Raw genomic sequence first — 26,404 nt, forward strand, 5'->3', positions numbered from 1 at the left:
TAACACTATGGAAACAAACAAAAAAAGAGAACAGCCCTACGCTGGGTAGAAACCAGTGAGTGGAAAGAAATCTTGTTTAATAAATTAGCAATATTAATGCCTTTGACATATAGTAAGAACATCGTTTGTACAAAAATAAATAAATAAATAAATAAATAAAGTTGATCATAAAGCTCTTTAAAATTGAATCCAGACGAATAAAAACTACACCATTATTCTTTGTAGACAGATAATTACTTAAATATGTTGGAGTTAGATATTTGAGTCATTTCATCCGCATGTCTGTCCTTTGTAGAAGGAAAATGATATCACTATATATTCAAGCCCTGCAATGGCAGAAATGGAAGTTTATAAAAATAAAATAAAAATAAAAGAGATTTTGACAAACTGGAGATGTTTTGCATGATTGCTGCTTCATTGTCATGCATCTAATTATCATAACTACTGAGGGAAAGTAACTCCTGCTGATTTTTTTATGCACCCAAAAAAAAATACAGAATCACAAAAGGAAAATACTGTAGGAGTTGTTTTCCTGCTTCAAATGAAAGCTGATGACTTACTTTCAACTCAGCCGTGATTTTAGTTTTGAAAGAATCTTCAGCAAAAATGCCGAAGGCTGAAGATGTTCAGTGCGTTTGTAGCTGCGCTGACACTTTAATGCAGAGTGCATTTTAATGTTTATGATATTTTGGCCAACTGCTGGAAAATCAGATTTTACAGTTTGGCATCACAGTTTGCTTTCCTGTCATTCACAGCCTGCAGCATGCAAAATCGAGTTCCAGCATTTATAATGAAGTCTCGCATAAGCACTTGAGTCGACTGAATTGCACTTGTTGCTAAATCCTTTCCAAATGAGCATTTAGCTGATAAGTGGAAAAATTCACCTACACAAAACATTTCGATGTGATACTCGAAAAACATTAAGGGGCTGTTAGCACGATTTCATTACATGCATTAAAACAATAAAACTATAAGATGATGAAAACACTAAAGAGGGGAAAAAAAAAAAACATTTTAAAATTCCTCCCTAATCAACTTATTTGTTCTTTAGGGAACTTTCTAGATTCTTCAAAATAATCATGATACAGTAACGGCATGGAAATATAAACACCGTGTCCCAAAGGTCTCCAAACATTGGGGAAATTAACCCTTATTTGACTAAATGTCTTACAAAAACGTTTCCTACACACATTTTTGCTGGATAGTTTTAGAATCCTGCATTAAAACAGTCAAATTATTAACAGCAGCAGTTTAGAGAGTCTTTTCTTCTGTGACTGGGGAAGTCTTCCTTATAGTTTGTTGGTTCTTTTTCACTCGAAAGTTTTAGGAGTTCAGGAATAATTGCATTTCTTTCTTATAAAAGTATAGACAAGAAAAAGATGTTTGGACTTCAAACAACTCCATTCCACTTAATATAGTAGAATTGTTCTCCTGAAGTATACGCAGAAGGCAATACCTGACTGCATCTGAACGCATGGTTTTTGAGGTATCAGTATATCCAGGTAAAAAAAAAGCAATAACCCCGTTTCTTATACCAGTACATTTGGACAGAATAAGATTTCCATTATTTTGCTTGAGGACATTTGATGGATTTTCACGAGATAAGCCATCTCTATAGAAATCACAGAAATGGGAGAAATTTACACAAACACCAGACTAAAAATTCAATTGGAAAAATCGTGAAAACTTTCAGTAAAAACTGCATAGATGATGATGCCCAGGAAGGGCAAAAACTAAACCCCTAAAAACAATAACAAAATAATAAACAGTAAAACCCTGCAGCAAAGATTAGCGAGCTTTCTCTGCAATTATGTTTACAAAACTGTGATCTGCATGTAAAAGTCATCAGAAGAAAAACGTACCCGAGTCGTCATTACAAAACAAAACAAAACCTTTATCTGAATAAAAGTGGAGTCGAAAGAAGATCACTGAAGGAAACCTGAACCAACTGTTGAAGCTGAAGAGGATCTGTTATGACATACATATATCATTTTTATATTTTATATATATATATATATATATATATATATATATATATATATATATATACACACACATACATACACACACAGTATATATAATTTTAATAAAAAATAAATAAAAAGAATGGTAAAAAAAATTATTATTATTTTTACATACATTATTTAACATAAAATGAGCAGTTTAAAAATGTTTCCTTAAGAGAGTGATGGAAATTTAAATGTTAATATTAATCCTTTTATTAAAAAAAAAACAAACATAATTCGATGTTTAAAACAAAGGTGTTTTTTAATAAGAATGGATGGATTTCTTTTCGGCTTCTCCCGTTAGGGGTCGCCACAGCGGATCCTCCGCACGTTTGATTTGGCACATGTTTTACGCTGGATGCCCTTCCTAACGCAACCCTCCCCAATTTATCCGGGCTTGGGACCGGCACTAAGAGTGGCTGGGGATGGTTCCCTGACCGGGAATCGAACCCGGGTCGCAGCGGTGGGAGCGCTGCATCTTAACCACTAGACCATAAGAATATGGGAGATAAAAAATCTCTGTCAAAAAGCATAATCAGGCTTAATGGGGCACCTGCCATCATTTAACACTGATATTTGAACCTCCCATACACACACACACACACACACACACACACACACACATTGTTCCTCACAATGAGGCAAAGACACAGTGCCAGAGATTCATATCTAATATTGAAGTCTGATATAAAGAACAGAAGTGATTTTGATTCATTCAATAAAAGGATCATCATATTAGCACAAGAATTGGAAGCATTTCAACAGACGGCTTTTAACAGGCAGCGCGATGGGAATCAATTTTGCTTTCGGTGCAGAAAAAGACGGAAAAAAGGAAATAAGACGACTCAGAAGAGAAGCAGCAGCTCAGTGGTTAAGGTTCTGGGTTGCAAATATTTTTTATCACAATCATAAACCCATTATTAAGAATATATTATCCTGTTTCCCAGGTTTACTCAGAGGTTAAGGTTTTGAGATACTGATCGGAAGGTGGGAATTCAAGCCCAAGGATCACCCCAGGATAACATTTTTGGGCCCTTGAGCAAGGCCCTTAACCCTCAGGGGCACTGTATCATGGCGGACCCTCTACTCTGACCCCCAACTTCCCAATATCATTGGCATATTCGAAGAAATTATTTTACTGTGCTGTAATGTACACATGACATGTAAATGCATCTATTCTAATTCAAATCTAAGAACTGTTTATAACCTCCCTGGTCATTTTATTAGGAACACCTGTACATCATACATGAAATTATCATCCGACAAAATCAAAACAAATCCAGTGAGCAGTAGTTTAGTAGTTTAAAAAGACATGCCAAAGGAGATTAGTTCAAGCTGACATCACTCAAATAACTCAAATAACAACTCTTTACAGTCATGGTGAGCATAAAAAGCATCTCAAGGAGCACAGTGTTGAGCCTGGAGGCAGCTGATCTGATAAATAAATAAATAAATAAATAAATAAATAAATAAATAAATAAAAAAGGACAAGACTTCATCACAGTTTTCGAAGAACCAAAGGGATCTAAAAAGTCACACAGGTCAATCCAAACTGGACTTGTTCAAGTTCTACATGCAACTAACACAATTGTATGGGAAATGTCTTTGGAGGTGGTAGCAATAAATTTTCTCGTCACTTTAACTAAGAGAACCAAACCTGATCCAGCATGACAATGCTCCTCTGAGGAAAATATGCTTCTCATGGGATGGAGTAAAAGATCTCCTGCTATAGAGCTTCAACCCTATTGAACACCTTTCTCACCTACATCAGTTCCTGACTTTACAACCTCGTTGCTGAAGGAGCAAAAATCTCCACAAAACCTAGTAGAACATCTTCAAGAGTGTACAGCAAATGGTGATTAAATGTAAATGTTGGAAAAGCACATACCAATCTTATGGTCAGAGGTCCACAAACTTGATATGCACAATATAGTGTATGTTCATGACTACAAATTTTAGCAGTATTTTGTAGAACATGTTCAGTTCCAGGAATATCTGGTCAAAATAGTTTATCAGGATTTTATAGGAAAAGCAAGAAGCTCGCTGAAGATCTTTGCGAATGAGAACTGGAGCACAAAACCAGAATTCTGTTTGCTGCGGTCAACAATCCAAGCCTCTTCTTCAAAACTGAAAATATAAAAAAAATTGCAGTTCCATCAAACAAATCATCTTTGTACTTGTCAGTTCTGATCAATGGACTGGTTCCTCACATGGTAGGAGTGATGTTGCTTTAGCTGCTTCCTTTCATTTACTCTGCAGCTGCGCTGTGATTTTTTTTGTCATTCTTTCTCTGGAAACATCAATCTGAGTTTGACCTGAGGATGATGAATCTTTTCCATTTCTGACTTTTTGTTTTAGTCATAGGTCAGTGTCAGGCGCACTGCCTTTCCAAACTGTAGTTATAGATCAATTCTTTTTTTTCCCCCTTCGTTTTTTACCCATATTAAGGTTTCTTTAGCCAATTAAAGAAGCTGCCTACAAGCATTGTTTTATAGTCTAATGCAAGTATGAAGTAAATAAACTCAGAAGGAAAAGTCAGACCTATAAAAACGCACGGATGTCAGATAGCATTGTTTTCAAATATTAATAATATTATGGACACAACCTAATATGAAGATATTATAAAAGAATAAAAAATCAAATTTAAAGTTTGTGAGACATGAAAGATCGCACTCTAATGGAAACGAGAGTCGGATTTAATTCCCTCCTTCCTTAATATATTCATTCTTTACACACTTATAAGGTTCAATCGACACCTTTCCTGTGTTCTAATGCATTAAAGCGTAAAAAAAAAATATCAAAAGAAATCAAAAGTAAACAAAAAATCCATGCTAACAATTTAACTTATTTCTATCTACGGATTATATATGCAGTAGGTTCGATCTCTAATTTCCTATTAGGATTTAAATTTAATTGCAGATATACGTATCGGAAATACCTATTTAAGAGTTTCTACTTCACTCCCGTTCAAAGAAACCTGTTTTTTACATTTCTAAGACGCAGGATTGACTTCGCTGCAACGCATGACGGAACGTTCCATTAATTAGCATTAGCCGTGGCTGGCTGTTGTGGTATTGTCTGACCAGACTAATGCAATTTGGCACCTGGATTTAAATATGCGGACCGTAGACGTATCGAGTCTGCTGACTGTAGCTGCTGCATTGTAGACGACACTTCAAGACAATTAGATCGGGTACAAATTGAACAGGATTTCAAATTCTATGCATGTACTTATACAGAAATTTACTTTTAATTACTTCAAGTACAAGTATTTTCCGGACTATAAAGCGCACCATATATAAGCCGCACCCACTGAATTTTACAAACATTTTTATTTTGAACATAAATAAGCTGCAACCTGTCTATAAGCCGCAGGTGTCTACACTAAAACTAATTAACTTTACACAGGCTTTAACGAAAGACAGTGTCTGTTACACGGTGTAACGGGTGAAATTTGTTGCGCTTCCTTTAGGAGCAGAGCAGTATTTTGGGAAGAGCCTGCCACCGCATTTTCCGCTTTTACTGCATGTGTGGAGACCGAGGAATATGTCCTCATTATTTTCCGATGCTTATTTCTAAGTTTCTTTGACTAACCCGTAACGCTGTTGCCAAAAAAAATAAAAAAAAGCACGAGTTTTGGAAACCTGTTTGTGCTTATATGATTTCTGTTGTAATTGGAGTTAGCGAGCTCTCCCTTCACCCAGACTCGACGCGCTACAACGGCTTGTATCTAAACAGCAGCCCACCAAGAAAGTCATTGTTCACCGTCTTCCTCCCTCCTTTCACAACTATTTCTCTCGGGAGTTTATCTTTTGGCATCGTCGTGCGTTTAAAAATCACCCGATGGAAGTTTTTCTCCCGATGACGTGCAGCTCAGAACACAGGTGGGTTCGTTTTTTCGTTTCCGTTCGGAAGTTTCATTGGTCTAATGTTATGGGGTTCAGTTTTTTGGCTTGAAGTTTGTGAAACCGGGAAAAACCCAGGAAAAATCCATAAATAAGCCGCTTCGTTGTTTAAACCGCGGGGTTCAAAACGTGGGAAAAAAGTAGCGCCTTATAGTCCGGAAAATACGGTACTTGCATTTGATAAAATAAGAATAAAATGAACGAAACCCTGCAACCTGTTTCAGTTTGATAAATTATTTGTAGGTGTCTACTGGATTTCTGAGTGTAAATCGTCGTCTAATTTAGCGCGCCTAGCAGGAGAAACGCCATCTTCACATTCGGTATTGATATTGAATAAAACCTCAAGCAACTCTGCTTTTTTTCTTCTTCTTGATTACTCGCCTGTCAATCAGACCTGCCAATCACCGGCAGATTTGTTCTCTCCCTCATAATGCTTGCGTTGTGTAGAAATATTTATTTGCAAAATTTATAAGAAGTAAATCAATAAAATTTTGTTGCGACATACAATTACTTGAATCGCTGAGCTTAAGACGTGATAAATCATCATTAAGGTAAATCACATATCGCAAGGAGAAGAAAATCAAATATTTCAGCATTTCGATTTGAAAAAAAATGTTTAATTATTTTCCCATTTATTCGTCTGTTTCATCAGTTTTCTAGCTGCAAGAAGTTCTGACAGTTTGTGCCTGATGACTTTTTGCAGCTGCTGTCGTATAGAAGAAAAGTATTTCATCCTAAATATACATCCTGCGCACATGTTTTTCATAGTATGTTTAATCAAATCAGAATAAAGTTCAAGAGCACAAATCTTAACCGGAGAACAGGCTGAAGAACGGCTTCTTCTCAGTTCATCTCTGTTTAATGTGGTTCATTGTTGGGGTTGTAAATGTTAGCTATCGAGACTGAAGGTAGAAATGCATTAAAATTAACATTTTAAAAAGTTGTGCCTTTGTTTTCCCATTTTATTTCAAATGAGTGTGTGTAATATTGTGTAGTTTGTTATGGTGTGTTCAAAAATTTGACGCTACAGTTTTTAAAACCTTTTTACCTTTTGAGCATCTGATGCTTTAAGGTTTCTGCGTATTATCTTAATAAATCTAAACCTGCTAAAAAGTTTGCGACATACACATTTAATGTGTATAACATATATAAAATATCTATAAATTTGTATTCATACAATTTTAACAAATACACAGGGTTGTTTTTTTTGTTACCCAACAATTTTGTCTACCCCACAAAAGCAGGTTTTCCCTGCAAAATCCAAACAAAGGCCCGAGGTTAAGCCTTTGTGTTCACACCAATGTCGCAAAGCACAGCAAAGGTTTAACACAACTAATCTTCTGATGATTCAGGCATCCTTTCCAACTCATTTCACATGATTTAAATAATTCAAAGCTAAGGGTCTTAAAAATGTACTCTTTCTGCCAAAAGCACAAGAAAAAAAAATGTATTTCCGCTAATCTGCAGCCCCTACAACAGTCAGATTTCTGACGGTCGCTAAAGAAAGAAGGTTTTCAGAAAGTGCAAAACATGTAAGCTTTATTGATGACTGATGGACGGGTGAACAATAAAACACTGACAGCCGTGTCCCAGCTTAATAAACTATCCTCCATAAGCTAAAGGCCAAATAAGTGTCTTAAAAATAGTAGTCTTGCATTCTTAACCAGCTAGTTAATGTAGCACACACACACACACACACACACACACACACACACACACACACACACACACACACACACACACACACACACACACACACACACACACACACACACACACACACATCTATATTCTTGTGAGCACTTCTAGTTTTTGAACTAATAAAATTGGTTGATTAATGCTCTATAAAATAAATTAAAACATGCAGTAAATAGTCTCATAGCACAGTTTACGTAGGTGAAGTTTATAGTAGTTTGTAATATACAATTAAATATGATATTTAATTAATCTAAATAAGAATATATTTCAGATCAGGAACATTGCAACCCAACTCGAAACACCTTACACTTGTTGACAGAAAAGCAGCTTAAAATTACACCAAATGCCTTTAGGCTTCCACTAATATCCATTCCAGCTATCGATTATTTCAGTAATCGAATTTTCTACCGATTATTTCATCCATTAATCGAGTAATTTTTTTACTTTATTAAAAAGCAATAATTCTTCTTCTTCTTTCAGCTTCTCCCATTAGGGGGCGCCACAAAAGGATTATCCGTCTTCATACTCCCTCTGTCCTCTACATCTACCTCTTACAAACCAACTACCTGCATGTCTTCCCTCACCACATCCATAAACCTTGATAAATATTGGTCTTCCTCTTTTCCTCCTTCCTGGTGTCTCCATCCTCAGCATTCTCCTACTGATATACCCCATGTCCCTCCTCTGCACATGTCCAAACCATCTCAATCTTACCTCCCTCAACTTGTCTCCAAAACGTCCTACATGCCCTGTCCCTCTAATAGACTCATTTTTAATCCTGTCCATCGTCGTCACGCCCAACAAAAACCTCAACATCTTCAGCTCTGCTACCTCCAGCTCCTCCTCCTGTCTTTTACTCAATGCCACTGTCTCTAAACCTACAACATCTCAACATCTTTCCCTTTCACTCTCACAGATACTCTTCGATCACAAATCACTCCTGCTATCCCTCTTCTCCACCCACTCCACCCTGAGCAATACTAAATATAGTAAATAAGAGAAAATAAGACGGGTCTCTTAAAATGAACAAGTCATTTGTTTCTTTCTTTTGGAAAAAATGAGAAAATCTGTGAAAACTAAACCCATTTAGTGCATTTAATTGCCATATTACATCAAAATGCAAATGCAAATATATAAATATAAAAATCACATAAAATTATAAAAATCGGTTTATTTATGCTTCAGATTGAAATTATCCCAAACTTTGGAAACTTTGTTTCTTTGGCCTGGATCTTTCTCCTCACCCCTCGCTGTTTTCTCCCCATTTCTCCATTTTTCATTCTGTGTTCACCTGTCCAAAGAGCTCCAGAGTTTAGCTGGTGGTGCGCCAGTAATAATGGTCCGTGGGGAAACGCAGTGCTCCGTGTGTAGTTAAATAAACAATCAATAAACAAATCATTTGACTCGACAATTTTTTTTTTGTATTCGAATTTACACATATTTACGCCCTTTACAGATAATCCTTTAGGACAGCGGTCCCCAACCAGTACTGGGTCATGGATCATTTGGTACTGAGCTGCACAGAAAAAAATGTAAAAAGTAGTTTAGTTTTATGTTAAAAATAATAATTACCACTTACCCCTATGTCGATTTCCTGCACTTGTTGTCACAGTTTATTTCTATGCATCAATAAATTAAACTCCCACTGACTCTGTGTTATGGTGAGTTCAATTTTCATTACATATGTAATTAAATGATAATTAAATAAATTAATATACAGTACAGACCAAAAGTTTGGACACACCTTCTCATTCAAAGAGTTTTCTTTATTTTCATGACTATGTAAATTGTAGATTCACACTGAAGGCATCAAGGGCTATTTGACCAAGAAGGAGAGTGATGGGGTGCTGCACCAGATGACCTGGCCTCCACAGTCACCGGACCTGAACCCAATCGAGATGGTTTAGGGGGTGAGCTGGACCGCAGAGTGAAGGCAAAAGGGCCAACAAGTGCCAAGCATCTCTCGGGGAACTCCTTCAAGACTGTTGGAAGACCATTTCAGGTGACTACCTCTTGAAGCTCATCAAGAGAATGCCAAGAGTGTGCAAAGCAGTAATCAAAGCAAAAGGTGGCTACTTTGAAGAACCTACAATATGACATTTTTCAGTTGTTTCACACTTTTTTGTTATGTATTTAATTCCATATATAATTCCACATGTGTTCATTCATAGTTTTGATGCCTTCAGTGTGAATCTACAATTTTCATAGTCATGAAAATAAAGAAAACTCTTTGAATGAGAAGGTGTGTCCAAACTTTTGGCCTGTACTGTATTTAATAATGAATATTAATATATTAGGTGCATTACTGCACGTGACAATATACAACACCAACACCCTGGTCCACAAAAGATTTCTCTTACATGAATATGTTCCCTGATGCACAAATAGTTTGGGGACCACTGATCTTAAAGACAATCAGTACAGGAATGTTTAATCATAAAATACAGATGTTTTAATGTCTTTTCCTTATAAAGGAAATAAGTAAACCAGCAAAATGCTACAGCCTGACAGACCCTTTACCTTTTACATGTTGTTCTTAAATTCAAATCCATATGTATTTTGATACAACTTGATGTCTGTACTATGAACATCTAGAGTTTATATGCTTCCTGAGGTTAATAAAGGGCCTAAAATTCTAATTCGATGTATTTCCCTCTCTTGTGAAATTCACAGCCAATGAAATCGTTGACACTAAAACTGAAATGATTGCAGTGATCACACAAAAACATCGTGTTTCCTCTAATCCACTTTCTGAATAACCGCTTTATTAGCAAGTAAAACACCAACATCCAGTGCAACAAAAAATCAATACACTGTACAATGTTAAAACAGCAGTAAAGAATGTTCTTAAAGAAATTGGACTGAGGACCTAAAAAGCATGAAGTGTGAATAAGTACTTCCTACATCAGCTTTGTGCCTCTCCAAACACTATTCATTTTATAAGACACCAATTGAGAATGCTATTATCCAGTACAGCTGTGTGATTGTGCATCATTTATAAACTCAAAGCAGAAAGGACATTTTGTCAAGTGATATTTATCACAGCAAATCTAAAAAAAAAAAAAAAAAAAAAACGAGTTTATTGACTGTAACCTCTTGTATTACATCGACTACAAAAGGATTTTGATTGTACCAGCAACAACCTATTAGGAACTTCATCAGGAGTCTTCTGGTGTGTAGTAATGCAAGGTGGGGAAAAAAAAAAAAAAAGAATACATTCACAGTCATTAGATTCACATTCACAGTTATTACAGCAATCTCCTCACATCGTATAATCTGATCTCGCCTTGCGCAGTCATGAAATCCAAGTCTCTTCAGCGTTCTTAAGAGTGAAATCCACAGACTATAAACTCAGAAAACTCTGAAAATCTAAACTAAAAGACCTATCTGTGCGTCAAGACCCCTCATAAACCCTCCGTACGCTCATCAGTCATCAATCAAATATACTACGGTAGGGTACCGTAAAATTTGGAATCTGTTAAACTAAAAGTGATTTGAGAAACGATAAAGTTCAATAAACCACATTACATTTTTCCCTTTTTTTCCCCACAACGATCAACAAATAGTAATATATTAATCCTATTTCAATAAGATTGGGAATTTATTGATTTGTACAAAATCTATACTTATTATCTACTTTTATACGAAAGTATTGTTTTCAATTTCTTCTATTTTACTTCACTTTAATTGTCACTGTGAGCAACTGCAACCTAACAAATTCCCAGTAGGAGCAATAAAGTATTCTGAAATAGCACTGCATAAATTCTTACATTTGAACAATTACTAGATTAATCCGTTACATGGTGACGACGGCTTCACGCGAACAGCCGAAAGATAGACGAGTTAACCGTGAGTGGTTCCACTTAGGAACCATGAAGACACTGGATTTGGACTGTAATTAATATAAATAGTTCTGCTGCAAAGTCGTAAAAATTACCATAAACAGTTTTTCACTCAGGTCACCATCAGTAAACTGTTGATAAACTCACCAATGGTGGAACTATAACTAATGGTTATTCAGGATTGGTTCCCTTCTGAGTCTGGTGCCCCGTAAGGTTTCGTTTCCATATCAATCAGTGCCATCACCCATCACTATAATGAGAAAGCTCGTCTAACCACTGCAACAAATCTGAGCTTTTTCTGATTATTAAAATAGACTCAAACATTTAAAAATTTAGGATAAAATTTTTTTATGCAATATTTAAACTTTCAAACGAAGGTCCCTGGTTGTCTTGTGGTTAGGATGCGGCGCTCTCACCGCTGCGGCCCGGGTTCGATCCCCGGTCAGGGAACCAACCCCAGCCATTAGGGTTGCACAAGCCTTAGTGCCGGTCCCAAGCCCGGATAAATTGGGGAGGGTTGCGTTAGGAAGGGCATCCAGCGTAAAAACATAGGCCAAATCAACCATGCGGATGATCCGCTGTGGTGCCTCCTAGTGGGAGAAGCCGAAAGAAAGTTTTTAAACTTTCGAACGCATGTTTTTCCCTGAGGTCGCTTGTAGGTCTAGTAGCATGCAAGTTATCCACATATTAAAAGATCAATATATGCAATTAAATATACATAAATAGTCCTGATGATTTTAGCCATTGATGATCAGTTTAAATCTATAAAAAGAACATTTTAGGATTTTGGTTTGATTCATAGTATTGTTTCTTCTACCATGGGGCCCATAAAATTTACCTTCCAGATGTTAAACCAAATCTGCAATTTCTTAGTACTAAAAAACGAACAAATTGCTCATTTAAATTACAATAATTTTTAACAGAAAAAAGCAGTAACTGAAGCTGAATGAACAACGATAACGATGTCACACAGCCCCACACCTGCACAGTGCATTCCAGGGTTAATGAATATGGTTTTGGTCCCACAAACTTTATATTTGACTGCGTCTATTAAAGCAAAAAAAAGAAAAAAGAAAAAAGAGAAGAAAAAAAAAGGCATAATGACTATTGGTCAGTTTTTCTCACTCACTATTTTTTTTATTTTTTACAAAAATTGTTAAAAAAAAAAAAAGCCTTTTACAAAACGATGCCAGTGTCTGTTGCAATTAACTGCTTCAAGCTTAATAATAATAAAAAAAAAAAATAAAAAAAATGCAGGTGACTGAAGAAACCAAAACATGTTTGGCCAATTGTTTTTTTTTTTTTTTTTTTTTTTACAAAAAAAACAGTGGATATAATATTTAAATGCTAAGGAAAGCTACAAGTTTTTTTCATTTACGGTGCATCATTATTGGCCCATGCCTCAATATACACGAATTCTGATCACATGCGATGCTCGCTGGACTGAAAAATAGCCATAAACAAACAAACACCCCTGAGAAGCTCCTAAAATGCATCCCCAGCCTTCTGCAATGTTCCCATGGCTCCATCACACTACAGGTAGAGATACAGGAGTATTGCATGAGTCCCCGAGTGATCTGAAGCAATGCATTGGGTTTGTGAATGCACTCAACTGACCTGGAAAACATCAGCATTCACTCTGGAATTACACTAGAAACCAAGGGCACAAATCTCATCCAAACATGAACTTGTGCATGTAATGCAACTGGTATTGAATACATTCATTCGTTTATATACTGAAGTAATCACGAAAGCATGTTGGACTGAGACGTAAAACAACTTCCAGGTGCAAACGAAATGCTTTTTTTATTGCATTGTTTTCACTGTGCAGATAATTTATCATCACAAGCTTGTGAGAAATGTTTCTTGTGGCACCTTATATTTCTGCCAGCTGCTCTACGTAATGAACATCAGTATGATCATTATATTTGCTTAAAAAATGCATGTGTTCAAGCTGTTTGTACAATAAAAATGGCTCTTTTCTTTGGTTTCATTCTTGTTTTATTGTTTCTCTTATTTCATAAGAAGTACTGCCACATCTTTGTCTGGTGCCAAAGTTTTTAATGTGAACTTTTTGTTTTGCCAATGGGAGCGTGAACTCCCATTTCAGATGCTTTGCTACAGATTGCAATACACAGTGAACAAAACGATCCACAAAAACAATACGGATGTAATAAAGTTCTAAAGTAACGTTTGTTTGAATAAACTTCTGTAGTCCAGCACAGAACTCTTCAAGATACAGAACTTTTATTGCCTTTTTATAGTTTCACAAACAAATTTTATAAGTTTGATCAAATTGGATCAAGAGGCAGGTGTAAGAAGGACTGTTGATGTAGATGTTAATACAAAGCTATGAGAGTGGTGCAGATTGAAATCCTTTGTGCATTAAAATAGTTTAATGAACGCATATCTGGTGATTATCCCGTTCATACTACAGTCATTTGCCAACACTGACATCATTTGTTTGCCAAACGGAGTGAATGGATTCATTTTTTTAATTTTTTTTTGTCTTTAGCGATAAAATAATGTCTGCTCAAAATCATACACAGAGATAACGTAATATGATAAGAGTGTATTATGTGAATTACGTTTAAAAAATGGAATTATGAGAGAGAGCGAAATGACGAGGAAGACTGTGCGAGGGTCTCTGCTGCTTCTCTTCTTACAAACTAAAGTGTTTGTATTAAGTTTTTTTTATTCTCATTTAAATCTTCTCTATTCCAGTCCGTAAAATTCATCTTGACACATTTATCAAATTTGCTGTTTACCATACGAGTTAAATGACATGCGAAAAACATTAGAAATTGTATAAAATTCTGTTTCGCTCCATAGCAAATGTGACCATTATAGTTTTTAAGAAAGTTTAAACTCCCAGCCAATCAGAATACAGCATTCAGGCTGACTATGCTATGAAAAGCTGCTATAATGCACAGTAAACATGGTAAATAGCAATTTCGATAAATGTGTCAAAGAATTTTAGACCACCAACAGTTTCATTGTTAGCAGAGACTCTTATTTAAATGTATGCAATTTGATCAAATGTTATCTCTTGGTTCACAGATGTTACATAACTTGTTTTATGTCTTTCAAATTTCTTTATGGAAATATCCTCTTCCTTTTATTTCTGATTCCAACTCCAATTACAATTTTCTTACAATAATTATACCCTAATTATATTATTTTATTCAGTTGAACTGGTTTGGAGATATTCATTCCTTCCGCATTACATTTTAGGGAATTAAATATAATTTAGAGCTTTAATGTTAGCCTTATTTTACATGGATCAACAGCATTTATAAAATCGTTTTCATTTATATTTTGTATAAAAATGTACCAATGCTGTAAACCAATCGGAACGTTATTCCATAAAACCTTCTTCATCAATATCTCACCTACTGTAGTAGCATCTCTGTCTGGCCAGATGACCACATACCGTAGTGATAATGAATATGTGTAAAGAGAGCAGCTAACGTTGCGTATAGGTCTTGCGTAGAGGTCACCGGTGACCTGTGCTACATTATAATGTCTGGTTCTCTCTGCTGGGCCATGGGTGGGTTTTGTGATGGAGCTGAACTCAAACTGTTCCTGACAGTAAATGTGAGTTTTTAAAGTATCAAGGGCAAATGTGACCTGAATACCAAAAGTGAAATCAGCATTGATTAGAGAGCAGAAACAGGCAATGAAAACCTTTGGACATATAATGACACCGAAGTCTCTTTATCCACATGGGGGGAAAAAAAAATCCTGACCTATTTTGAGGGTCATGAAATTACCTGTTCATGACTAAGAGCTGCTAGTGCATGAACAGGAGCATGTATTGCTCCACCATTCTCCACCAGGACCAGAAATTTGCACAAAAAATGAAATAGCGCTACCGTTGTGGCAATAAGAAGGCATAAAGAGAGCAAAAAAATACGATGGTGTATTAACTGTGTGATAAATTGGTACATTTTCTATTAACACCCTCTGGTCATAGCCCAACTTTTGCAGCTGTCTTTGCACAAACTTAATATCATGCACCATTGAACCTTCTTTAAATTTGCCGCTGTGGCAGAATTGTTTGTAATGCGAACGTGGCAAAGTCATTGTGCACACGCCGCCCCAGAAGTACAATCACGGTGATCTTTCAGCTCTCTGTAAAAAAGCAACCCATAATGCATGGTCATAATGTTTCAAACACTAAGTGCTTTATTTCAGCTTTTTCCATATCCTCATGTTCAGGCTGAAGCCAGTGAAGTTTGACCTTCGTGTGTCGTTCAATAAGACACTGGCTTTCCTCGTAAACACCGTTTCAACGTCCTTTCATCGATACTACCGTTTACTTCGTTTTCTCTGCGCAATTCTTTTTTTCCGCCTCTCTTTTAATGCTATTCTTGTTGGTCTTCCATGACACATAATTCAGGATGGCTGTCATGTTCACACAAAAAATAAGTGTCAAATCTGCCAGACTTTCAAATTGGCTGCGATCTTGGTGAATTCTAATGAGGTATTATGCAGCACTCTTGTGGCACAGATGAAATGAGAGGCAACATGCATTACTTGGAGTGGGAAGCCGAGCCGGGCTGCTCGTTCAAAGTCACTGACAGACAGACACATAGACAGACTGACACGGTCATATTGTACGAGAATCACAGTCGAACCCGCGGGACTTACACAAAGTGCGCAACACATAGGCCATTAAACAAAACAACAGCTAGAGGACCAGATCTTACTGGCATTATCTAATAAGGGCTGAAATCGGAAAATCTCTTCTCTTTAAAATATTACCGTAATTTCCGGACTATAAAGCGCACCCATATACAGTGAGGAAAATAAGTATTTGAACACCCTGCTATTTTGCAAGTTCTCCCACTTAGAAATCATGGAGGGGTCTGAAATTGTCATCGTAGGTGCATGTCCACTGTAAGAGACATAATCTGAAAAAAAAAATCCAGAAATCACAATATATGATTTTTTAACTATTTATTTGTATGATACAGCTGCAAATAAGTATTTGAACACCTGTCTATCAGCTAGAATTCTGACCCTCAAAGACCTGTTAGTCTGCCTTTAAAATGTCCACCTACACTACATTTATTATCCTAAATTAGATGCACCTGTTTGAGGTCGTTAGCTGCATAAAGACACCTGTCCACCCCATACAATCAGTAAGAATCCAACTACTAACATGGCCAAGACCAAAGAGCTGTCCAAAGACACTAGAGACAAAATTGTACACCTCCACAAGGCTGGAAAGGGCTACGGGGAAATTGCCAAGCAGCTTGGTGAAAAAAGGTCCACTGTTGGAGCAATCATTAGAAAATGGAAGAAGCTAAACATGACTGTCAATCTCCCTCGGACTGGGGCTCCATGCAAGATCCCACCTCGTGGGGTCTCAATGATCCTAAGGAAGGTGAGAAATCAGCCCAGGACTACACGGGAGGAGCTGGTCAATGACCTGAAAAGAGCTGGGACCACCGTTTCCAAGGTTACTGTTGGTAATACACTAAGACGTCATGCTTTGAAATCATGCATGGCACGGAAGGTTCCCCTGCTTAAACCAGCACATGTCCAGGCATGTCTTAAGTTTGCCAATGACCATTTGGATGATCCAGAGGAGTCATGGGAGAAAGTCATGTGGTCAGATGAGACCAAAATAGAACTTTTGGGTCATAATTCCACTAAATGTGTTTGGAGGAAGAAGAATGATGAGCACCATCCCAAGAACACCATCCCTACTGTGAAGCATGGGGGTGGTAGCATCATGCTTTGGGGGTGTTTTTCTGCACATGGGACAGGGCGACTGCACTGCATTAAGGAGAGGATGTATTGCGGATGTATTAGGAGGATGAGGCCATGTATTGCGAGATTTTGGGGAACAACCTCCTTCCCTCAGTTAGAGCATTGAAGATGGGTCGAGGCTGGGTCTTCCAACATGACAATGACCCGAAGCACACAGACAGGATAACCAAGGAGTGGCTCTGTAAGAAGCATATCAAGGTTCTGGAGTGGCCTAGCCAGTCTCCAGACCTAAACCCAATAGAGAATCTTTGGAGGGAGCTTAAACTCCGTGTTTCTCAGCGACAGGCCAGAAACCTGACTGATCTAGAGAAGATCTGTGTGGAGGAGTGGGCCAAAATCCCTCCTGCAGTGTGTGCAAACCTGGTGAAAAACTACAGGAAATGTTTGACCTCTGTAATTGTAAACAAAAGCTATTGTACCAAATATTAACATTGACTTTCTCAGGTGTTCAAATACTTATTTGCAGCTGTATCATACAAATAAATAGTTAAAAAATCATACATTGTGATTTCTGGATTTTTTTTTTTTAGATTATGTCTCTCACAGTGGACATGCACCTAGGATGACAATTTTAGACCCCTCCATGATTTCTAAGTGGGAGAACCTGCAAAATAGCAGGGTTTTCAAATACTTATTTTCCTCACTGTATAAGCCACTGAAATTGACAATTTTTATTTTAAACATAAATAAGCCGCACCTGTCTATAAGCTGCAGGTGTCTACACTAAAACTAATTAACTTTACACAGGCTTTAACGAAAACGCATTTTTCCGCTATTACTGCATGTGTGCAAGACCGAGGAATATGTCCTTATTATTTTCTGATGCTGATTTCCAAGTTTCTTTGACTAACCCGTAATGCTGTTGACAAGAAAAATAAAAAAGCACGAGTTTTGGAAACCTGTCTGTGTTTATATGATTTCTGCTGCAGATGGAGTTAGTGAGCTCTCCCTTCACCCAGACTCAACGCGCTACAACGGCTTGTATCTAAACAGCAGCCTACCAAGAAAGTCATTGTTCACTGTCTTCCTCCTTCCTTTCACAACTATTTCTCTTTTTCTAGTTTATCTTTTGGCATCGTCGTGCGTTTAAAAAAAATTCTCCCGATGCCGTGCAGCTCAGAACACAGGTGAGGTGGGGTTCAGTTTTTTGGCTTGTAGTTTGTGAAACCGGGAAAAACCCAGGAAAAATTCATAAATTAGCTGCTTCGTTGTTTAAGCCGCGGGGTTCAAAACGTGGGAAAAAAGTAGCGCCTTATAGTCCGAAAAATACGGTAAGTACAAAAGCACATGTAATATTCTAATGTATATCAAATACGACTGCAAAAAAGACATTTATGTGAATAACTCAACAAATAATTTGCACATGAGAACAGATAAAGATTATTCCCTGATTTAAATTCAATAAGATCAGATCAAGGATTTTCATCAAATTTCATCAGACAAGGATTTCTTCGTCAATAACATAAAAAATTAACAGCCTTGCAAAACTGATTTGTCGAAATATATTTTACTGCGATGTCAAAATAAATCAAGCATTTTAAAAGAAATGTCATAAAAGCCTTTAACATTTCAGCCGCTAAGCCGAGGCTTCCAGTCGCTTTTGTTTTCGACGTGTGTGCCTCTATAAAAGACATCTCTTGCTTTGTGCAGACTGAAGTCGCCTGCTGTTACTTTAAGTGAAACTGTGTTTTAGGTTTCGCTCCCCTTTTTTTTATTTAAAGTTCTGTTGGTGAGAGAAACAAAGTGCAACTCTCACTCATGAATTTTCATAAATCAGTCACATTGACATGAACTTGAAACAACATTACACCTTTTTTTTTCCCCCCCACATTTGCTTTATAAACAGTGCTGCTTCCCCCGGTGGCATCACATTGCAATCACTATATTACATTCTACATAGCAATAGTTTAGAGATTATAGAATAAAAAGTATAAAGTGAAGCAAAATTTGTCTGTGAAAAGATTCATAGCTAACATCACATTACGCTGCATGTTGTGAAGGTTGCGAGTGTTATGAAATCAAAATGGAAGCATATGACAAACTTTCCATTGGCATCAGTGGGGGCCAGGAAATTATAACCGTAGTAAATAAACTGTATAAAATATATAAAACTGCGGCGTCAGACGCTTTCTGTTTTGGTGTCCGGCAACGCTGCTAAAAAGGAGCGAAACAGGGGCTAAAATTGAGCTTTGAAACACCATAAACACAGCAAAAAAATACAACGCTAACACCTAACTGAACTGACCGCTAGCGAGAGTAAGGCATCTCACAAGGCGGGAGATGTTTACATCCTGGAAGCGTTTTACAACCTACTGTACCGCATGTACGCTGCTACGCTTGTCTGCCACGTGAAAATGGATTTTTTTACTATATTTTCATATCGCTATCATCATCATCATATGAGCCTGTAAATCTGGGACCAAGATGAAACCAAGATGAAACCAGGATACTATTCATTAGGTCACAAGTTTTCCTCCCCTCAATGTGAAATTGTGAAAAATTTGAATAATGAATAATATTTATAATAATAATCATATTAATAATAAAATTCAGGAGTTACTGCAATTCACATCCATGCCTACATGCACATTAAAACGAATCTGTCAAACCAATAAAATACTTTCACATTTCCATACGTTCACATTTCCCTCTACTCTCGAAATGTAACGTCTGAAGCGCAAAACGTCAACCGCATCCAACTTCGAGTGAAGTCTGATGAGAACAAAGACTGATGCTGGATATTAATAACTCCCTATCGCTTACATTCGTGCCACCGTTTCTCCATGGTAACCTTCAATTACTGCACGCCCATGCAGTCCACACAACATTTCGAATGCCATGTACTATTATGCTCTTGTCTATCTTTGTGCTCGACAACAGAAAAAGCTTTATTGCGGTTCTGAAGCACGTGTGCATTCTTCTAAAAATATACACATTCCCTCTCGATCCGAGTCGAATGACTTATGAGCAATTTAGTTTTATTAGCGTTCAATGTTTTCTTTATATCTTATAGGTTCATGAAGAATAAAAATCGATAGCAATCTTTAATAACGTCACAAAATAAGCAATAATCTTGCGATTGTGTTACTGTCACCGCACCACAGCGGCTTTCCAGCAACAGATACAAATAGGCATATTCATAGTTCTTCGTTCAAGTTCTAAGGTACCTCTTCCACCTAGATTGTAGGAACCAGTATGTTTTTATGTATATTATTATATCAGTAACGGGCCGTCATGGCCAACAAAAGCCTTTTCTTCTGGCTTGAATTAATGACTTCGATTTAAATATATTTCTGCCTATTAATATGTATTAATTTATTTCCAATAGACTTTTATCTAGATTTCAGCAAAAACTTTATAATCCTCGTCATGTAAAAATGGTATCGTTTCATAAAGCGCTATCGTGTAAACTGTTTGCTAACTTTGGGACAGTCGCACTGAACGTGTCCTTTTTAAGACACGTGAGCATCAGGTTGCAATCGGCTCGCTCCCCACATCCTGATGGATTCGATTAACACGGTGCGAACAAACACTCAATCTAAAAGCAGCAGCTAGCGGTTACATTTTGATAGCATTTAGCTACTACGACGGCAACTTATCCGTTCTCAAGCGTGATTTACTGCGGATTTACTGCGTTCAAATGCTCGTTTTCAATGTTCGTATATTTAATTTATGCACATATCATTTAAAATATGATACAAAATGTCATTAATTATAACTTCACAAATGAACAAAATTCAATTCATGTTTATTTGTATTGCGCTTTTAACAATGAACATTGTCTCAAAGCAGCTTTACACAGATAATGTGGTGATTAAACGTAAATATGTTCTTTGTAAGTTCGTTTGTCCCTGATGAGTAACTGTGGCAAGGAAAAACTCCCCGAGATGCATAAGGAAGAAACCTTGAGAGGAACCAGACTCAAGAGGGAACCCATCCTCATCTGGGTTACACCGAATGTCCATTTGAAAATAGGGTATTTTGTTGAAAATGTTTTCTATTTTATATAGATTGTTTTTAAGCATGATTTCAACTTGCCTTCTGCATCATACAATATAAATGTTGATTTACACAAATTACTCCACTTTGCATACTCATTTTTTTCGTGTGTGTTTGTATCTGTGTTGTGTGGGGGGGGGGCTAGATGGGGGGGATTAAATGCAATATCTGGCTTTTGCATTTTTTAATAAACTTTTATACAGAAACACCCAGAATTAGGGTTTTATACAGTAATATTAAGCAAAACATTGAATCCCCCCCCCCATACAATTAACAGAATTTTATAATATCAAGGTATTTAGTTGCAGCCCGAAACTCTTTTGCTCGAAACTGTTGCTTTAACTAAACAGACTGCGACTTGCTTTCTCCGAATGCCTAGAAGACGTCCAAACACGTCGACATTTCCACATCTTTCGACTGGATGAGCATCTCAAACATATTCATGTGGAATAACTATCTGCTTTCTAATTCCACAACGGCTACCAGAGGAGACGATATTGACTCGGTTTCAGACATATAGGGACATTTACAAGACAGACTTTTTAAGAGAAGCTGGACATCGTGAAAAAAGTTCACGCAAAACAGTTCAAAACAGAAAAATCTTTAACACGCACCGTTTATACTTTTTGCGTTTTCTTTTCTGTGGAATTTGCAGAAAAAACACACACAATGCCTTCATTTGAAATCCTCATGAAAACCGTAATGCACTGGGAAAATCATTTTGTGAGGTTAATATCGAAGTTTCCGCTGGAGATGATGCATGCGGGTGGGGCAGTTGTGGCTACAGTGAAAGGAGACGTGTTGAATTGTGTTCATTGCGTTTCCTGCTTTAGTAATGCCTTCATTATTTCTGTATGTGATGCAGCGCTCTGTTCTACTGCGTTTCTCTGTAATATTGATCTTTTCTAAAAGCGTAGCATCATAATGATGGTATTTACTGATTCATTGTACGACACCACTGAAGGACTAGAAACTGAGCCGGGGGTGGGGGGTGGGGGGTGTTCAAGTTACTTACACTGTGACCTGTTCAGCAAAAAAAAAAAAAAAAACATCAGACTTTCCTGCTTCTACTCTTTTGATATGTTTACTGTAAATGATTCTCTCTCTGACTCTCATTGCTTAATGGCATTTAACCAACTTGTCCCTCATGTTCAATACTCCACAGCAAGTCATATTTTATTCTGACCTGTAAAGGAACCAAACCAAGAACACAACCACATCATGAAATCTGAATAAAGTAACTCTGTTTTTACAACTTCTGTTTGGTACCCGTGAGACTACGACGTTTTTTGCTATGATTAGACATTTATCAATCCAATAAACCAAGTGACAAAACACCTATATAACAAGACTGCCAACGTGTCGAGGAAAAGAGAAACGCCTCGTAGCTCCAAGCAGAATTTTCAAAACACACAATCTAACCGGTGTTGTGTTAATAAATTCAGGGGAAATGCGAAAAAGTCATTGATGAAATGTGAAATCTGCACTGGAAGCCAACACGTGTGTAATCTCGGAGGAAGTGACCTGTGTGCGCTGTATTGATTTGTTTTATCAGTATGCAGAAATGCACAAACTGAAGAATCAACCGTACGATCATTCAGGACAATTTACCTCTGCTAGAGAATTATAACAACAGCAGTTAGGAATGGAAAAGAAAAGAAAAATGAAGTCAAAAAGAGAGTTGGGATATCAATAATGCAAAATACAGCCTATAATAACGTAACGCTAAATTATAACTATGAATGCGGCATATTTACTTGGACTATACATATTCATACAGGGGCAAAATCTATTTTTCATAAACTAATGCATAAATAAAACTGATTATACATACACCTAGGCATGCATGTTAAATGCTGGTAGTTATAATACATTATAACAACTACTGCATCTGTTCATTTCTTGGTTTGGAGATCACTGCGGTGTGATCAGTAATGATCTTACTTACATTTTCATCCACAGCAACAAATAAACAAAGTCTGATAAAGTCTCCTGCACTGGAAGCTCCTGACGCCAAGTCAAATTCCTTTGTGCGTGTAAACATAGTTGGTAATAATAAATCTATTTCTGATTCTGATAATGAAGTGAACATACAGTATAACAGGACACCACCCTCAGGGAGTTGAAGAACTCATTTAGCATTAACATGGCATGTGTGTTATCGATAAATACAGGCATTAGTACAACAAATTGATGTTTGATAGCTACATTTACATATGCAAATGTTTTTGAATTTCTAAAGAAAAATTGGCCTCAATCCAAATTCAGTTTAATGCTCCGATTCTTGACTCTTCCTTTCTTACTTAACTTCCTGTTTCAGCAGGAACAACTGCAAGAGAAGGCAGTAGCTATTATGTGCTAAAGTACACAGGTAGAATGGCCACTTGTTATTTGTTTACTCGTTAAGATGCCATGTTTAATATTCAAGATTAATGTGTTCATACTCTGTGTTACGTTCATTTGTTTTTCAATCGGAGAAATTTTAGCCTTAATGACCAGACTCCTGAAAAAGGAGTGTATTTCCATACATTTATGGCATTTGCATGCAGACACCTTAATCCAGAGGAAATTACATTTGTCTCATCCGTACAACGAAGCAACTATGAAGTTAAGGGCCTTGCTTAGGGGCCCAGGATTTGAACTCACCAACTTCTGATCCACAATCCAATGCACTTAGCGACCACCTCCCCATACAGCCAACCGGAGAAATTTGCTTATTGCTTAAAAAAAAAAATAGAACAGAAAAATCTATCAAAAACAGCATTTTAACAAGATTTATAACCAGGTCAAGCAATGCACTTAAAAACTACATATCCAGTAAAAACACAATTAAACAATCATTTGCAAGGAAAATGGACATGTGAACCCAAAGAGCACTTTCTGAAAAGGTTTGGTGAGCATGAACTTCTGTTTTAGATCATAAACTGTATCTGTATCTGTAGATATCCCACTGTTTAATAGCAAAAACCATAAACCTGCTTATTCGTGCAATTATCCAGCAAACGACCCCTTTTTATAACTGATTCATCTAGAAAAAGAAGCTCAAATTCTCAAAGCAGAAATGTCATAGTCAGTATTATAGACAGTGTCATGGATAATGTTATAGCTTCCCATTATGGTGATTGATGAGAACATTAACTGAAGCTCTTGTCCCGTATCTGCATGGTATTTTCGTAGCTAGATGTCAAGAACAACCAGGATTTTTTATTTTTTTTTTCTTAACAATAACTTGGCATTACAGGATGGTATTTAACCATTTCAACCTACCCAAAAATATCGGGACACACTCTGACCTTAACCCTATTGAACATCTATGGAATAAACTGGAATGCTGACTGCACCCCCCCCCCAGGCCTCCTCACCTCACCTACATCAGAACCTGACTTCACCTGTTTGTTTGCAGTTGTGCATTTTAGGTTTTTTAAAACAGAAACCTGAAAAATAAAAGCGTGAAAAGAAAGCAGGATGTTGAGTTAATACAGTAAAATATCCGTTTCTTAAGTCTGGACATTTTGCTTCTAGGAGACTCACCATCAGGGTCTGATTAATTTCGGGTCTGATTAATTGGCTCCTGTTGCTCCACCGTGTTCAGCTCAGTCAGATGAAGTCTTTAGAGCCAAAGCAGGACACTGGACCATGATCCTCGTTTTATTAGAGATGATTTTAAAGGGTATGTTGGACCAGACCTTCTCATAGAACCTCCAAAACTTTTCATACTTCTTCTTCGGATGCACGCGCGAATGTTTTAGAAACACCTGAAACGTGAAAGCGTGTGCACACCGCCAACAGCTCATTTGCATGCATTGACTCCGCCTACATTTGATTTGCATATAATGACTCCTCCTTTGGCTAATTTGCATGTAGTAACTCCTCCCTCAAAACTCAATAAAAGGTCACGCTCAACTTGACACATTTACAAGGAATTACAAAGAAAAAAATAATAATTAAAATGAAAAATTAATAAATACACATAAAAGTTATAAATAAAGTACAACAGCACCTGTACTTCTTGAGCAGTCTTAGGAGAGCATCCTGACAAACTCTATCGCTGTAAAGTAAAGCTGTAAAGCCCTGCAAATGCTGGTCAAAACCACCCAAAGCATCACTGACACCCAACTACCTGGCGTTGAGCACCTTCACCACAGCAGGTGTCTGCACTGAGCTCACAACATCACAACTTTCCAGTCACACGCTGTTTAACCTCATTCCATTAAGAAGTAGTTAAAGGAACATACGCACCAGAACCAGCAGGTTCAGAACCACCTTTTTTTTCATCTACCATCACCCTACTGAACTGTGTACAACGTCTGTACATACTTTTGTACATACAATGTGTATATTGAATATATCCTTCTTCTCTACACATATTGTGCTTTACATTAATATCCACTAATTTATTTATAGGTATGTGTAACATATATACACTACATCCTGCCTAATATTTTACATATACATATACATATGCATTAGTGTACTTGATTATCAGCTTTTGAACATTTTTCACTGCTATAACCTTATAACCTTTTTCTTGTTGTACCTTTCAACAGTGTCTGGACACTTTTTTTCACTGCTTTAGCCTTTATGTTTATTTGCTGTACATATATTTACATATATATATATTACATGCTTTACATATATTTACATATATATTACATGCTGTACATATATTTACATATTTATCTGCACGTGTCAAATTGCACAATTGCTACTATTTTTGATTGATTCTAAACTGCATTTTGTTGCTGTGTACCTGTAATATGCAATGGCAATGATGTTCTATCTATCTATCTATCTATCTATCTATCTATCTATCTATCTATCTATCTATCTATCTATCTATCTAGGTATAACTCCAATACCAATACACTACATCAACAAAAGTATTGGGACACCATCTGACCTTCACACCTATGGAATGAACTAGAATGCTGACTACACCCCAGGCCTCCTCCCCTTCACCTACACCAGTACCTGACTTTATAAACACCTTTGTGGCTGAATGAATCTCCACAAACCTTAAAAAAATTTAGTGGAACATCTTCCCATAAGAGTAGAGGTTATTATATCAGCAAATACAGACTAAATGTCGAATGAGGTGTTCAAGATCGTATGGTCTACAAAATTTCAAAACATTAAAACAATATGGGTCCCGTTTAACATACATTATAATGTA

The 26,404-nt window shown here is 36.8% G+C and overlaps 1 long non-coding RNA gene across 1 annotated transcript in view; it reads right to left on the reverse strand.

Annotated features, from left to right (window-relative positions):
* Window positions 1-23,941, reverse strand: part of LOC310724850 — a 37,062-nt gene extending 13,121 nt beyond the window's left edge. The window contains exon 1 of the long non-coding RNA XR_014533182.1: window positions 23,874-23,941. This is a non-coding gene — a long non-coding RNA (uncharacterized lncRNA). The remainder of the gene's footprint in view (window positions 1-23,873) is intronic.
* Window positions 23,942-26,404: the final 2,463 nt, after the last annotated feature.

This window comes from Silurus aristotelis (genome assembly GCF_946808225.1).
Source record: "Silurus aristotelis genome assembly, chromosome: 4".
Taxonomy (NCBI): domain Eukaryota; kingdom Metazoa; phylum Chordata; class Actinopteri; order Siluriformes; family Siluridae; genus Silurus; species Silurus aristotelis.